Source organism: Nipponia nippon, unplaced genomic scaffold (assembly GCF_047370975.1).
Source record: "Nipponia nippon isolate SJK-2023a ecotype South Korea unplaced genomic scaffold, ASM4737097v1 scaffold_4, whole genome shotgun sequence".
Classification (NCBI taxonomy): Eukaryota; Metazoa; Chordata; class Aves; order Pelecaniformes; family Threskiornithidae; genus Nipponia; species Nipponia nippon.
Window position 1 is genome coordinate 59,944,869 of NW_028262358.1, and position 16,278 is coordinate 59,961,146.

The 16,278-nt window shown below is 43.8% G+C and overlaps 1 protein-coding gene across 2 annotated transcripts in view; it reads right to left on the reverse strand.

Annotated features, from left to right (window-relative positions):
* The window catches only part of AIG1 (androgen induced 1), a 124,259-nt gene that overhangs the window by 16,407 nt on the left and 91,574 nt on the right, over window positions 1–16,278 (reverse strand). The window lies entirely within an intron of this gene.

Genomic DNA, 16,278 nt, shown 5'->3' on the forward strand with positions numbered 1-16,278 from the left:
TGAAGCTATAAATACCAAATTTGCATCAGACTGGCACGTGGACTGAAGTCTAGTGAAGGTGAGCAGGGGTCAAATGTGCTTGGAGTGGGATCCATCAGGGCTGGGAAAGCTGCAGGAGGCCAGAAATTTCATACCCTCTAATGTTTTTGCTACCTGATTTCTGAATAAACTTAGGCCAACGGGAATCTGAGGCTTAGAGAGAAAATAACATTGATGCTTCCTTGACCTGTTAAAGATCATGCCGTGCCGATCAAACATGCCCAACTGGTATCTCTGGGACTGATCCGTTTACTTACTGGCAGGCTGGAGAACAGCACAACATTTCTCACCTTGTTTGTCAAAGTATCTCCAGGGGCTTACTTGAGAGAAGACTAAGGACAGAGGAAGTTCAAGTAACACGGCGGTTTAAATGGTGAGGACGATTAGCTGCTGTAACAGCTTTCCAGTAATTGTTATTTTGCACCATTTAAAGTCTTTAAGGAAAGGGCAAATTTATAATTCGAGTATAATGACTAGTATAGTACTATAATAGTAGTAAACTATGCTAGCACTAGTAATCAATGCTATATTGATAAGGCACTTTTATTATGGACTAAGTATTTACAAGCAAAACTGCATTTTTACCTGGACAGCTTATTCTGCTCCCACTGAGACCAGCTGCTCCTGTGAGACAGTTTTGCCTGTATGACTGTGCTGACACTAGAGAATTGAGCTGAGCCATGCTGTGGGTACGTCAGGGAGCACCCTCTCCATCAGCCGGGAAGGCGACACTCGCTGCACGTGCGCCCTGCGGTGACCGCAGGCTTGGGGTAGGGGGTAGCCGCCAGTCCTGCCGGGGCAGCAGCGAGGGAGGTAACGAACCCTTTCGTTGGCACGAGCTTTTAGCTTGGGCTCAGTAACTATATCTACTTGCAAGAAAATGTACCCTGTCAGCTTCTCCTGCCGCGACTGCGGCACTACCTGCCAAGGCGCCCTCCCAGCCACAAACCCCTTTTTCTCTGGAGTGCCAAGGCAGTGACCCTCGGACCCATTTTTAACCCCTCTCTGAAGGACCCATCCATGCCAAGACTGCCTTGTGAGTTGAAGCATGGCTGTAAGCCCCCACTACCTGGCCGCAGCATTGCCCTGCTCAGACCCCTCGTGCCCTGTCACTGTCTGTCCCTGCAGCGGGGAGGGGAGCTTTGACAGATCTTTACGCTTGCTAGGTCTGCTAGCAAGTGCTGGTCTCTGCAGAGCAGCGAGCTGCAATTTCCTCCCCGTTTTGTGTCCACCACACAGCACTGCTTCCCGAGGTCCCATCATCTACAAGTGGGGAAGAAATTTGGCTTGCTGGTAACAATGCATGAAAACAGAGAAACCAGCCCGATGCGCAGAGCTCAGGTGGAATTTGCAGGAAGGTAATCATATGGAGAATTTGATCCAGAAAACACTCGGGAGACTGACTCCAAAGGAGCAACCTCTGAGTGAAGCTGAATTAGCACACACTGCAAAAAAGCCACCCTGAGACCTGCCGGTGGATTAATTCCTAGAACCACTGCCATTGCTGCCTGAGAGAAACTCTGCTCATTAATGACTCTTTCAAAGATAGTTTTAAAACATGCACAACCTCCCACATGGTATGTATGTGCCTAATGATATTTGAGACTGGAAAATCACATTACAAATAGGCAGCACATCTGTAATGTTGGCTTGACAAGTTGAGATTTGATGGAGGAGTATGCTTCCCCATTTTAGATGTGTCCTGCAACAGGTAGTTGGAAAAAAAGATTTTATGCAAATCAGGTACATTAAGAATGAGTTCTGCAATAGTCTTTAGGCAAATTATGTGCTCATTCTTGAAAGCCTGATTACATATTTTATTTTCCAACCAGTAAGTGCTGCTTTTTTTAGCACTGTTTTCATCAATACCTTGCTCGGCCTTTTCTCCTTCCTTAACTGTGTTTTAAAGGGAATGTTAAAGCTTTTCAAAAGGTGCTAAATTGACAGTTTTGTGTATTGGTATCTTCTGTCCTTAGCACAAACATGGCAATGCTGTTTTCCCAAGTCACCCAGTCCTGATCTGCAGAGACTGTCCAGAAGTACCTTTACGACAAGGAGTTCAGTCTGAAAAAGCATCTGCTTTCTCAGATGCCCAGTCAGTATTCAGAAGTTCTGCAGGAATGGTGAAACCATTTGGGGATCACATAAATTGTGATTATAATTCACTTCAACCACCAGAAGACTGTGACCCATTACTCAATTTGATCAGACTAGAAACTACAGGGTATAGGACATTTTAGTTCAGTGGAAATATCGTGGACCTTTATTAAGAGGGCTTCAGTGTGACATTCAGCCCATGCTCTTAAGAGTCAGCGAAAGCCCAGTGACAAGAAAGGAGGTCTTCCAGCTTTGATGTCACCAGCATTTTAACTGATGGACTGGGAGCCTCCTAGAAGTGCTGGTGCTCCCTGGAACAAGGAGGCTGCAGATGGGTCTTCGCCCACAGAACTTGCGCAGCCTGGGACCTGGAGAGCTGCGTCTGCCGCCCGAAGCTGCGTCCATGTCAAAGCCTCTGCCCTGGTAGGGGCAGCTGCTCCAACATCTGCTGGGGAAACTGCCCTGCGGCACACCGCCACCATGCCCGAGACTTACACCAGTACGGATTTGACGGAGGCCCCCTTCTTTGCACCCTGCTGCGTGAGCTGCTGTGCAAACTGCTGCGTCTGCCGGCTGCCTCTGCTTTCTGTCTTCTAAATTCCTCTCTAAAATCTAGTTTCCATCAGTACGATGTTACCCTTCACTGTTTTTCCTGAGCTCACAACCAGATTATGTGTTGTTAAACAGCTGCTGCATGTGAGAATGAGTGAAGCAATCCATCTGCGTCTCCTTCTTACCTCTCAGGGGTTTGTGCAGCACCTTGAGATTAAAGGTTTTACAGAAACGACCAGCAAAATGACCTATGCCCATTCCTCTTAATTGAAAATCACTACAGGTGTATTCACCTTAGAAACCAATACTAATAGGCCTAAAAATCTCTAAAGCTGTAGTCAGCGCCATTTGTAGAGTAATAGCGGTAATAAAGCTGCATTTTCCGCATGCTCCTAGTAGAGTACGTGGAGAACCAGGTCAGAAACTAGTAAAACAAGGGCACACTTATGATTTACTCATTGAGAAACTTCTGAGAAAGGAACAGCTGGCAAGAGAGTATTTACGTGTCATCTGACGGATGATACCTTCCACCAAGGCAGCCTAATCCATAAAGAGAGCAGCAGGATATCAGAGCTGGATACATAATAAATTGGAATCCTTGAGTGAGTCTGAGCCCTTCTGAGACTGAAAGTGCTGGTAGCACTTTTCCTCTTACAAATGAGAAATTATGACTATTAACTGAGACACACTGATGCACAGGATGCACTCCAAGGCAGCCACAGACAGCTCGTTAATTGTTATTGTAGGTTGGAGGGAGGATGAAGTATTGTATGATCCAAACAAAGACCAACACCCTATAACGCCACAAGACACACAAGAGCCAGAGATAACCATTTTCAATCAATATAAGAGTGCAGAGTTCTTTGAAAATTAACACTTCTTCTTTAATGTTACCCCGTCTTTTCCTCTTTTCTGTGGATAAATACAGTGGACATGGAATATCTGACTTAACAGGAGTTGTATCATTTTCTCCATGCATACCTAATGTTGACAGGTTTGTTCTCATTTCTGATACAGGCACTACATACTATATATTGAAATAGCAGTGTCAATCTGATCTCACTTCTATGACTGTACTAGTGTCAGGGAGGTTATACATAGGTGTTTATCTATAGAATTTCCACAGTGACAATCACTGAAGCACTTCAACACCTCAAAAGCATTACTAAACATACCCTCACAGCAGCCCTGATCTGTAGGGGCAGGATATCCTATCCTCATTTTGCAGGAGGGTGGGATGGAGATGGCATACCTCACTCGAGGTTATGTAGGGTAGGTATGGAGGAACGGAGAACCACATCGTATTCCTCAGTTCCACTCCTGGGTGTCAGCCTCAGATGAGCAAGCACATATAGAGAAGTAACAAAAATTTGATATGAAAGCCAATCTACTCGTTCAAGTTTATAGCTCTGAGACATCTTGTCTTTCAGCGCCTCTCAGTTGTTACCTTGATCAACCCTCTGTCCCGGTTCCCCTCTGCTTTTGGAGGCTTCTTCAATTGCCTCCCTCTGAGCTGTCTGTCCCTCTCCCATCTCAGCTCCTGCTGCTCCAAGCTGCTTCCTTGCAGCTCCCATCCTACCAGCCCAAGCGGCCCCTCTGTGCCCTCCTGGCCCCAATTTGGCAGCTCCCAGGGAGACGCATCCTCGCTTCTGTCTTGGCCTCTTTCAGTCACCACTGGTCTTCCCTTCACATCCATCAGTATGTTTGGCAGGTACAGGTAATGCCTTAACCTGATACATCAACATCTTGGTCAACTGGACGTGAAACAAGATGATGGCAGGGACAGGATGGGACAGGACACGGCACATCTGGTATAGCAAAACTGTGCAAAACCAGTTTAATTTTAACCAGTACCTGTCTAATTTTCTTTAACTTTGTATAATTCAATGTAACTAATGCATGTCATGTATCCAGATATCATTAAACACATGCAAAGTGCAATGTCACTCAAGTCACTTCTCTCCTTTTGCTGGGATCCCTTAGCTAGGCTTTCTGTTCCTTCCGTGCCGTGCCCAAACTCCCTGGTCAGCTCCTGACAGCGTGCACTGCGCTACCGCTAGGAGACTTTTAAAATACAAGAGAATCAACACAGCCTGGGTTCTGTGCACTCAGCCACAGCTGAGCAAACCCTGCGAACCCCAATTTACTTTCAACCTCAAGTCCTTATTTTTGCCACAAAATCCTTAGAAAAAGCATGCCACTAACAATGTGGAACATGCACACACACACATCCTGTGCAAGGACCACTCATTAATCACAATATTATGCAAAGTAGTTTTTCTACATATTTTGTTCAGCTTATTTGCCTCTTACCAGTTAAACCACTTGCCCTAGAATTTCTTAAACTACCATTTGCAAAAAGGTTTATCTAAGCAAAGAAATACATTTTTGTCTCTTACAATTATCCTTAAAATCAATGTTTATACACACACACACTTACATGTATCACCGAGATTTAATTTGCATGAATGAATGTTGACTGTTTATGCAGGTCATGCTGAAAAAGTGCTAGTAAAGTCATTGAGACTCATGCATTCCTAGCAGAAAAATCACTAAAGAAAGCTTGCAGATGTATTTTAGCAATGGTTTAAAACAATTTTGCTCATATGGAAAATAGCATTCCTCCCCTTGAAAAGCCAACTCCTTCCATATCATGAGTCTAACTGCACGGGCCTCAAAAGGAGAAAATGATTTGTATCAATATGTTTTCTAAATCTCTTTAGCTGACTTGAAAAGTTTATCTGTACATAAAATGTGCCGTGTTAAATTCTAATATCTGGCAATCTCCCAGGGCTAGCACGAAGGCTTTCACAGAAGGGTATTTTTGGCTTCATGATCGCCAAAGTATCCTCTTTCTAACCTGAAGACATTGGACTCTGAATCTGTCACTGGTCCAGGGCTGAATATTGCTTGTCCTGGGCTTTGGGCCAGTGTAATTTGGGGAAAGAAATTCCACATTTGGGAAAATCAAGAAACCATTATTTGGCAGTTTCTTTTTCAAATGGTGGCCCTTTGATGCTATTCGGAAATTTAAAATCTTGGACGTGGTTACTGAGGAGCTGGATTTATTGGGTGTTGTGCAGGTGAGGTAGCCAAAGGTCAAACTTCGGTCCATCACATGGTGACTGCAACTATCTGCAACTTGGTTCAAACAATTTATCTCACAAGACATTGTCATTACCTTTATTTAATTATTTCTTTATATTATACGTGCAAACTCTTTTAATAAATAACTCCAGAGGATGTAATCTCCTAAGCTTTTTTGTTCTCCTATTACAGAAAGCAGCAGCAGACTAACGTGAGCGTGGTCTCATTACTGCACCCAGCGATCTGTCTGTAACCAGTTTTGCATGACGTGCATTGCCCTGCGTCTTCTAAACAGCGTGTACTCCACTGCGAGGCAGGGGTGCATGAGGGAAGAGCTTGTCAAGCAACGGTGCACGTCCCCCTGGCCGAAGCGCTGCACTAGTATCAGCTCCACGTTCCTCCAGCCCGTGCAACGGCGCAGGGCTAAGCTATCTGGCGGCAGCTGGGTGCTGGCAGCTGCTGCCGAGTGACGTGATGACCGGTGATAAGCTGTGGCCGGGCACCAAAGCAGCTCTCAGCTCTGCACTTGGCTTTGCTGATAGCACCTGCTGCAGGAAAAAAAATGCTGCTGGTCTTTCTTACACTCTGTGCTCAGGATGCAGAAGCCAGGCCAAAGCAGGGTCTAGAGGCACCACGAGATTAATTAAGACCAGGAGTGATGTGCTTTCTGTGGGTAAGGCACTAGCACGTGCTGGGGTGCAGGGAAGAGAGGGTATGTGGTGGGGGCATAGGGAAGGCGGGAGGCATGGGCTGGGGGCAGATGGGGCAGCAGGTATGGTTGGAAACCTTGTTAAGGGAGGAAATGAGCTTGTGCAGGAAGGCAGGGGAGGAAAGACAGAGGTGCAGCCCTGCTGGTGTGTCTCCTAGAGCTGCTTCTCCTCTGCAAAGAAGGCACTTAAGTGAACAAGCCTGGGGAACATCCTGAACTAAGGTCTTCTGTCACGAAAACACACTGACATTCCCTGCTTGTTTTACCCACTATATGACATACTTTATTTAGGGGAATCATTCCACTTCAAATGCAATTAGCTCTAAATGCTATTGTTCATGTTAAAACAATTGTTATTTTGATTGATAGTAAAAACCTACACACCATAATAAAGGCAGCAATGCTGGACACAAAGACATTACAAAATCCATAACCTGACCCTTTAAAACCTGACTTGAACCATCAGATTTGACTTATGAGACTAGTTACAATAGTGCTTCATGCAAAAAGCATTAGGTTAATGCTGGATCAAGCAAAGTTGCCAAACACGCCCTGGCATAATTAATCAAGAATATTTCAAAACCAGATCGCCTCCAAGAGATTATTGATTTCCTGTCACGACACGTTTTCCTCATGAGGTGCTAGCTACAATGCTATGTATCTGAGATGTGCTGGCGTGTATTTTTCAGTGACTAAGCCTTGATCTATCTTCCTGGATCCCCGCCACTGGTGCACTGACATCTGCAACTACTCATGTTTGACAGTCTCATGCATGAGCTATGTGGCTTCCAACTTGGATGGGATTAGTATAGGAGACTTTCTGAATACTTCAAATGTAATTGAAAGCAGATAAATACAGGGGTCTCAAGAGGGTGGCATACTTTTTACAAATGGAATCACATTAAATCACGCGTATACATGCTTAGACTGAGAAAGATCTCAGTGTTAACCAGTGTAGTATGCAAGAAAGTGTTTGCCCTTGTTCTTAAATACATATGAATCCTGATAACGTCACATCTTTCTAAAATCCAAATATGCTTCATGGCTAAAGTGTGGTTTAGACAAGCATGAAAAGGTACACATTTGGGAAGAAGTGTGGGGGAAGAGGAATGTATTCAGCGACTGGCAGGTGTTTTGCCTTTCATCCAATCTTTGAACTAAGGCATTCATGTTTTCTGTGAACCATCCCCGCCAAGTGATGAGAGCTGAAGACAAACTATACCTCATCTAACTCAAGATTATACTGTTCTAGTGTCAAATGTCAGCAAATAAGAAATGATGTTTTCTTTTAGAGCAAAATTCAAACACGTTCCTTACATAGAACACACTTCTATTTACCTGTTTTTCTCGGTAAATGTGGACATTGATATTGTAATCTGTAAATGTATTTCTGTACATATTTACTGAATATTGTAAAATAGAGGATGTAAATAAAACTGATGTTAACACTGCTGTACAGAGTTTATCTTTCACATTTCTTTACTTTTTAGACTTTGAACTCTAAGTAATCTTGCTTTAATGCAGATAATGCAGAGCTTGATAAATACTTTAATGGGAAATGGCCTGTGATTTGCTGCTGTCAGATACCTGTTTGAGGACTGCAGTGATGGGCAATATATGAGCATCACAAGAGGACAGCGATACTGAACATATGTGATATCAAAGGTCTCCAAGACGACCAGGTTGCAGTGGAGCTGTGATACCCATAGTATTAAAGCTATGGGCTTCTCTGGGTTGTCTTGCAGAGGCTGGCCTGATTTCTTCTGTCCACCCTAACCTTGATATGCCTGTCTCTGCTTCCCTCCCGAAGAGCTCTGTCCCCAGCCAGGCTGATCTCACTGAGCTATCAGTGACCTGCATGGCTTTTCTATTTCAGATGTGAAAAAGGAAGAAGAGCTGGAGATGAGATGCGATTCTTCTTACCACATGGTAGCACTTTTCCTAGCAAGGAGGAGAGTAGAACTGTCACATGTGTAAGGTCAGTGGTTGCTGGGAGAGCAGTAGGTGAGTGGGAGGGTTGCAATGGGATGAGTGGTCCCATGTCTCAGACTCTGGAGAACCCTGGAGGAAGGAGGGCTTCTTACTCTGCCTGGTGTCGCAGCTCCTGTCATGGAATAAAGTCCTCAAGGACTTCTGCTCCAGCCTCCCAGCAACAGAAATCAGCTGAGGTCTGAAGTAGTTAATGTGAGGTACCCCTTGGTCTCCTTCCCAGGATGCTGCTAAATGTGGTCTGAGAAGTTCATCAATTTAGTGATACTTGTAGTATCAAAATGCATTTTTCTGCTACTAGAAAATTTATCTGTATTCCTGTATTGCCACAGAGATTCCAGACAGAACTTCCTTTGCAGCACCTGCTCATAAAGCTGTACCGTCAGTCATCTGTAAAGTTTTGCCATGTATCCTTCAGCTGGTCTGATCTCTTCTGTGCTGGGGGATGGACACCAGTATTGGCACTGAGGTCACCCACACACACAAGTGGTTCATGACAATTTTTCTTTAAACATAAGAAATATCTTTTTTAACCGGGAGGGTGATCAAACACTGAAAGCGGTTACCCAGAGAGGTTGTGGAGTCTCCATCCTTGGCAATATTCCAAACCTGACTAGACACTGTCCTAGGCCACTGGCTCTAGCTGACCCTGCTTGAGCAGGGGGACTAGACAAGACGATCTCCACAAGTGCCTTCCCAGCTCAGCAACTCTGTGATTCTATGACCCTATGTCCCTAATTGCCTGGCTGTTACGGTCACTGGCCTTTATATCCAGTCTTGTCAGTCCTCAGTACCTCTTCTTCCATCTCCCCTCCCTGGCCAAGGCTGGGTCTGTCAAAAGTTCAGCATGGTGGGCTAGGTGGGCACTGGAAGCTGGGTGAGAGAAGACGACCTCTTGAAAACAGCAGGTGGGCTGGGAAAGGCTGGTTAGGGTCTCCATCTCCAGAACCAGAGCTGCAGCCATCTCAGCTGCGGTGGCTCAAAGACAGAGTGGCTCAGATTTGGGTCTGTGCCAAGCCAGGACAACAAAGTATGAGGAGCACATGGTGGGGACAGCAAGGAGGGCAGCTACTCTCCCAGGCCTGAGAAGGAGGACTGAGTTGTTAAGAGCATTGCAAAGGCGTGCCAGAAGGAGAAGAGACTTACCAAATACTGTTGATTTATTCATCACGGGCTTCCCCATGGTATCTTGTTTTTCCCCACCCATAAGGTTGTCTTTGCTTTAAGCCCTTGGAGCCACTGCCAGCAAGCAGTTAAGCACTGCTGCTTAGGGGCACCCATGTGTGTAATTCACTTCTGCAAGTTTCTAGGCAAGGTCTTGTGCCAGTGTTATTTTCAGCACCTAAGTGATCGAACGCGGCCTGTTTGACTGGCAGCGGTGCTGGGTAGAGAGGGTACATAATGTACGCCCACGCCAGGCTGCGCGCTCAGCCCTCTGGTTTCTCCTCTGCTGCTGCTGCTGTAGCGCACGCTTAGTGGGTTACTAAACTTCGTACTGGCATTTCTGCAGAAGGTACCTGGCAGTAGACTGGTATCAGTATTTTAATTACTTGACCTATTAGCCTACCTTGTTTAGGAGTCTTCTTTAGCCCTGTAACCAACTTCTTAATGCTCTCCACTATTGAAAAAAATTAAAACATGAGGAAAACCCTGCCACACTGATGAAATGTCTAAGAGCAGCGGAACTACTATAAAAAGACTTGAAACTATATTATGGTCCTTAGATAAATCCTAAACTTTAAACAGATTATTTCTAGTACATTCTCCAGTGCATGACACTGCTTTCTCATCTCAGTAATATCAGTTACCATTTTGCCAGCAAAACAAAACCAAAACCCCAGCCTTTTTAGCAAACTGGGACCAAAAGTACATTAAGAGACCCTAGATCACTATGGGATCAGCAAGGATTACCACAGTATAATTCCTTGTGACGGTGGTATATCATTAGTCTTATTAATAATTAAAATAACTTCGGACTGTCAATATGCTTTATAAAAACTCCAGTTAACCCTTACAAGATTTCTGTGAGACGGGGGGAAAAAATAAAAGCACTTTATCAGTGAAGAAATGCACACAAGGAAAGAAAAAGCATCTTGTCTAAACCAAGGCGACAGGCAATCAGTGACGAATTTTGTACTGGAATGCGGGTGCTGGCGATGCCTTCGACTGGGCTCAGCCCACGTCACCACACCGCTGCCCTGTCAGGAGGTCAAAGTCAGAAGAGTCCTGGTGGGAAGTCCACAGCTACTTAAGGGCTTGAATGTACTGACCTCAAACATTCGTGGCGGCAGGAGTACAAAATCACGTGGACAAAATCCAATAGTTTAGTCACCCAATCAAAGCAGATTATTTCAAAACTTTTTATTAAATGTGAGCCCATCTGCTTCTCTAAATGTCAAAGTAGACATCTAGAGGAAACACAAAAAGGCCAGAGGAATACTTGGGCTGTTGCCTGTGAAATTTATTCTTGTTCTGACCCCTCCCTGCTGGTGAAAGCAGAGAGCAACTGGGGGCTTAAAACTAATGGACTTCAGCTTCAGGGCAACTTTAGACAGGGTCCATGAATGTGAGCCCTGGCTTAGCAGCATGCATCCCAGTGACTCATCCAGTCAAGATTCAAGGATTCATGGCATGCCTTCAGCTAGGCATATCTTGGGAAGCAGAAATGATGCAGTAGCAGGTTAGGGAGCCAGGAACGCCACAATAATATTTGGGAAGGAGTTCCTGTACTGTTTCCAATCTCCCCTTCCCAGGAAAAGTCACAACACATTTAGGAATAACCACAAGTCTAAAGAAGCTAATAGAAACTGCACTTTGGTCTCCTCCTCCAGTCTGCCTTCAGATGGGATCAAGGGGCTGAAATGACTCTAGCAACATTACTGGATGACCTCATGGCAGCTATGGACACACTACAAACCTCTATGCCACAACCGCTGCCTAAACAAATATTCACTCCGCCTCTCCCACACAACAGCTGAGAACCTGGCAACCACCAACCAGCCTCTAGCACTCTTGTAAAGCAGAGAAGCACTGTCCGTGTTTTAAAAGGAGAACTGAGTTATGAAAACTGTAAATTATTTGCACACAGTACGTAAGTGGCAGCACTAAGAACTGCATCTTGATGCTCCAGGAAACCTTCTCTACTGATCCTTCTCCTCTAGTGGCAGCTGAGACACCAGCTCTGTCCCCCAGGCAGAAGGTTTTCCCTCTGTGCCAGGGAGAATGAGCTGGTGGTGGGGCACGAGTGCTCGCTCAGCTGAGCCCCACTGCAGGGCTGGGTGCTGGTGACCCATAGCATAGCACTGCAGCTGCTTCCTTCACCCATGCAGGACTTAAGGAGCTCTCTACTGTACTTCCCCCAGGGTACCTTCCAGATGATGGACTGTTTTGGCCAAAAAGTGGAGAAGCCTTCTCACTCTGCATCTGGGAGAGGTCAACAGCTCCTCTAACCAGTAAATCCTTGTCTGAGAGTGAAGAATTGCAGATACGGTATTAAATCGTTTACAGCTGCTTTTGGGGGGGCAGGGTTAATACAAAAATCTTTTATTTATTTTTGAGAAATGAAAGCAATGTGGATTTAGGCTTTTTTTTTATCTCGAAAGAAAAAAACAATTCTAGTTTTTCCCCTGAAAAATAAAAAATAATTGAAGTGTTTATTTGATTCATTCTGAAAAGCCATTTTTCATTAAAAGGTAGTCTAAATTTAATATGTGACCAGCTCTGGTGGTAAAGTAATTGACCAATGATGTTGAAAAAATGCCCCAATGCCTACTAGAATTCCTTTGTGAAGAACAGATGCATCTAGTGGGACTGAAATATAGTTGAAATAGGAGAAAATATTGGGAAGATCTTGCTAAAAGTCATTTTTCATCAAGGACGTTAGCACTCTATTTGTCAAAGCATTCAGAAAGCTCCTTAATTCTGCTGGACTCATTGCTAATGGTGCTGCCTATGTTGGGACCATAATAATCTCCCATTTAATAGGAAGCCACATTCTTTCATTTTGGGTGAGGATTTGCAAATGGCAGTCTATTCATTCATTCATCAATTCCAGATGTATTAAATAGTCTTTCAAACTGAAAGTGGGGAAACAAAAATTAGATTAATTGTACTATGGCAACAGTCTTCAGTATATTATGCCATGCTTTCTGCCCTCTAAGGACTGCTAAATCACTTCAGCTACCATTTTGGTGCCTTGGTTGTATTGAGAGCAGGGAAACCTCCAGCCCTGACTTCATTCGGGATGAGCCCCCACCACCTGAATTGCTCTTTGTCTTCCTACCTTTCACCTGTCTTTTCTCTGTAAAATCCCTCTTTCCCTTTCTACTTCCAGCCTCACATTGCCTGGATGCTGCTCTGCTCCTCCATTCCCTCTCCACTTGTGCTGCATGGTGTGAAGATGTGTGTTAACAAGGGCTTCATCAGAGGATGTCCTGTCCGGCTTTTGGTAGGGAAGAAATTCCCTGGCCTGGCCTGTCTTTCTTCTTTATGCTCTATTCCAGTGCCAGACACAAGAGAAGCTACTGCTTCATTCATAGCCAGGGCGAGAGGCAGGCTTTCTAGAGACAGTGCAGCTATGAAGTCCTCCAAGGAGGACAGCTCATGGAAGTTGGAGAAAAAGCATTCTTGGTTAAAGATGCTCAGGTTTAAAATGCAGACTGGGAGAAAAGTAAATGAACGACATCATTGGTATGTTTAACACTGTGAAAGGCAGTATTTTCCCAGTCTTGCAAGGACAGAAAAAAAAAGAAAAAGGAAACAGTGCCAAAACCCAAACTAACCGAGCACCCAAAGCTCAGGGAACATAAAGGGGGGAGGCAAAGTGCAGAAGCCACTAGAGACAATGCACTGCACATCACGAGTGCCAGTTCTTGCTATTAATATGGCACAAACTATTTATGCTCTCTGCTTACTTCTCAGAGGGAGATGGGCAACTTACCTTGCATCTCCAGCAGGTGTGTGCGAGGCAAAAGCATACAGACAGACATAACAGAGCAGATGGAGAACATATGAGTCAAAGCATGCTCTGTAAACAGACGTTACAGAAGAGGATAGGTGGAAGAAGACTATTTTTTATTAAGTGCTCTCAGCATTTCCTTAGGAGCCTACTCCTTTAGCATAAGGAAACAGTCCTTCTCGTAAGGAACTGAAAAATATTTGTTTTACTGATTGCTTTGGTAGAGCTGTAAGTTTTGGGAATCCGAACTATAAGATGAAAGCTCAGCACTGATAATGATATTTGCATAGGATGTATGTATCTTAGCCTGGAGGCTGACACAGGCTGAATACGTAACATACAAGCTGTATATTTCAAAGAGAAGATATACAGCTTTCCAGCATTTTCTCATTTCTGTTTCAGTTCTTCATTCTTTCTTAATCTCTTTTTAAGAAAGAATGAAAGATGAGGAAAGTCTCTGGATATCGCTTTTTTTTTTTTTTTGCATTTGCTGACATAAAAAAGAGAAAATCATGGGGAGAAGGACAAAATGGGAGGAAGAAAACCCATAATGGTAAAAATCCAAACCACTGAAGTTTCAGTTTTGATGAAAAAACAGATTTAAATAACAACAATGAAAGAGAAAGTTCTAGCTAAAGACAGAGGTTTATTTTTTTGTTGGAAATAGCTTTTAATTATTCTATTCAGCTTTTGATACCTTCCAACTATAAACTGCTAATCAGTACAAAATTTTAAAATTCATCACAAGTTACATAATGCACTTTAATTATGTACCTTATTAATGTACTTTAATAATGTCCATACGTAGATACATTATTGTATCATCTTGTATATGTAAAACTCCCACCATTTTAAACCTAAGACATCAGCAATCTTAAAATGTCATGCACCTGCAAAATAACATACATTGTTGATTTCACCATAAGCATGTATGTATGAGAGCTACATGGATCTTCTTAACATCCTGATAAGGAATTATGGTTTCTAGAGGCGTACCACCTCTTTATAATATTTTCAGAAAGAAATCTGCTGTAAGTTTTTATTAAAGCCTACATGCAACCACCCAGTAAATACATGTGTCTCCTGGCAGGTCAATTATTCTCAAGGTTTCCACCCAAAGATGAAGTCCTCTAAGATTCACTCTCCTTTCCCTCCTCACTCCTTGTTATGTTTGAATTCTGATGTTTGCTTGCTGAAAGGATGAATTAACTCAGAGGCAATGTTGCTATATTTTACCTGCCTCAGAATGGCCAGCAAGGAGGGCCTGTTTTCCCCAAAGCTGTGTTGCCATAATATCACATTGCATTTGATATAGTCAGATGACTCTTACAGTCTGCATACAAATGGAAATGATGTTGCCACTTCTGTGTCTCAAATAATCTTCTTCACAATGACTGGATTACCTAAACCCACTTAGATAACCTTGGTGCAGTTTAGATATAGAAGAGAATTTAGCATAACTAGTGTTTTTTGCCAAATGTTATCTTTTAACACTTCCTCCTATGAATCCTAAACCACTTTTTGTTATTCATCTCACTAACCATTCATGGATGAATGGCAATTGCTGAATGTCTTAGAAACAACACCTTGAAAATGTCATTCAAATCAATTTTTCAACAGCATGAAGGGCTAGGAGGTAATTCACACTTCTTTTATAATAATATTCTATAAGAGGTACTGTAGTCATCTGCCTTCCCGCCACCCCCTCCAAAAGTAAAGGATTATAAATTCACTCTGATTTAGTGCAACCAAATGTACCAGGCAGAGAAAAACACTGCAGACAGAATATGCTCTTAAGACTTCTAAATTATGAGTAAAGCCACCTCCATCATTGCCCAAACACTAACCTCTTCCCCCTCAGCTCAGCAAAAGCATGGGAGAAGAATTCTGCAAGGCTGAATTTTGCTCCTGTAAAGAGCAATTTATCCACGGCCAGCAACATCAGAAGCATCCAAGCCCAGCATCTTGAACACTGCCTCCTTCTAATGAGAGGAGCTCAGAACCCCTCTTTGGTCTCTTAAATATCAGCTACTTATTAACACCCATAGGGTCCTTCTTCCTGAAGTGGCGTATACAGCTTAGGGGTTCATAGAACCTCTCTCTCCTGATCCTCAGATGTCAAGACAGCATTATTCCAGCATTTGCTCATATCCAACTCTACCCTGAATGCAAACCCAGCAGCAATTCAAACCCCAAAGCTGGAACAAAGGGACTAGAGACCCTGTGGCTAAAAGACTGTTCCATCCTTTCAAGTGGCAACCGATGAAGGAGGAGATACCAGCTAAGAAGTTCATGCTGCAAGATCCGTCCTGCATCTGACATGTGAGACCAGTTTCTGCTGTTGGCACCATGTCCACAGAGCACCCTAAACCAAAGCAACAGCAGGTTTGAACCTTGGGCGAGGAATGCATGAAGCAACCAAACCCATCTCTTTTCAAAGTCTGCCTGTATTAGTGACAGCAGATGTAAAAAAGCACCAGCACCGCTATTGCTAAGCTAATTTCCACAGGGTATTCTACGTACACAGACTAAGACTAAGCCACAGGAATAAAAAAAGAAGGGGAAATATTGCCTCTTTCCTCTAATCAGACTGCAGACCAGGCATCTTCCTGTAAGTCAGTTCCTTTCAGGCAAAACCCCTGATAAATCTTACAGCTAAGGGTGGACCCACTTTTTAGCATGACATTTGAACCTAAGCTCACTGCTTCTGGTGACTTCATATGAAGGATGCTGGCACCACACAGTCAAGGACACCGTAGCTCAAACTCGTCTCCAGGTGGATGCTGCATCATCTCTCTCTCATTTGACGTACAGAACTGCATGCACTTGCCATGAGCCTCAGCCTTAC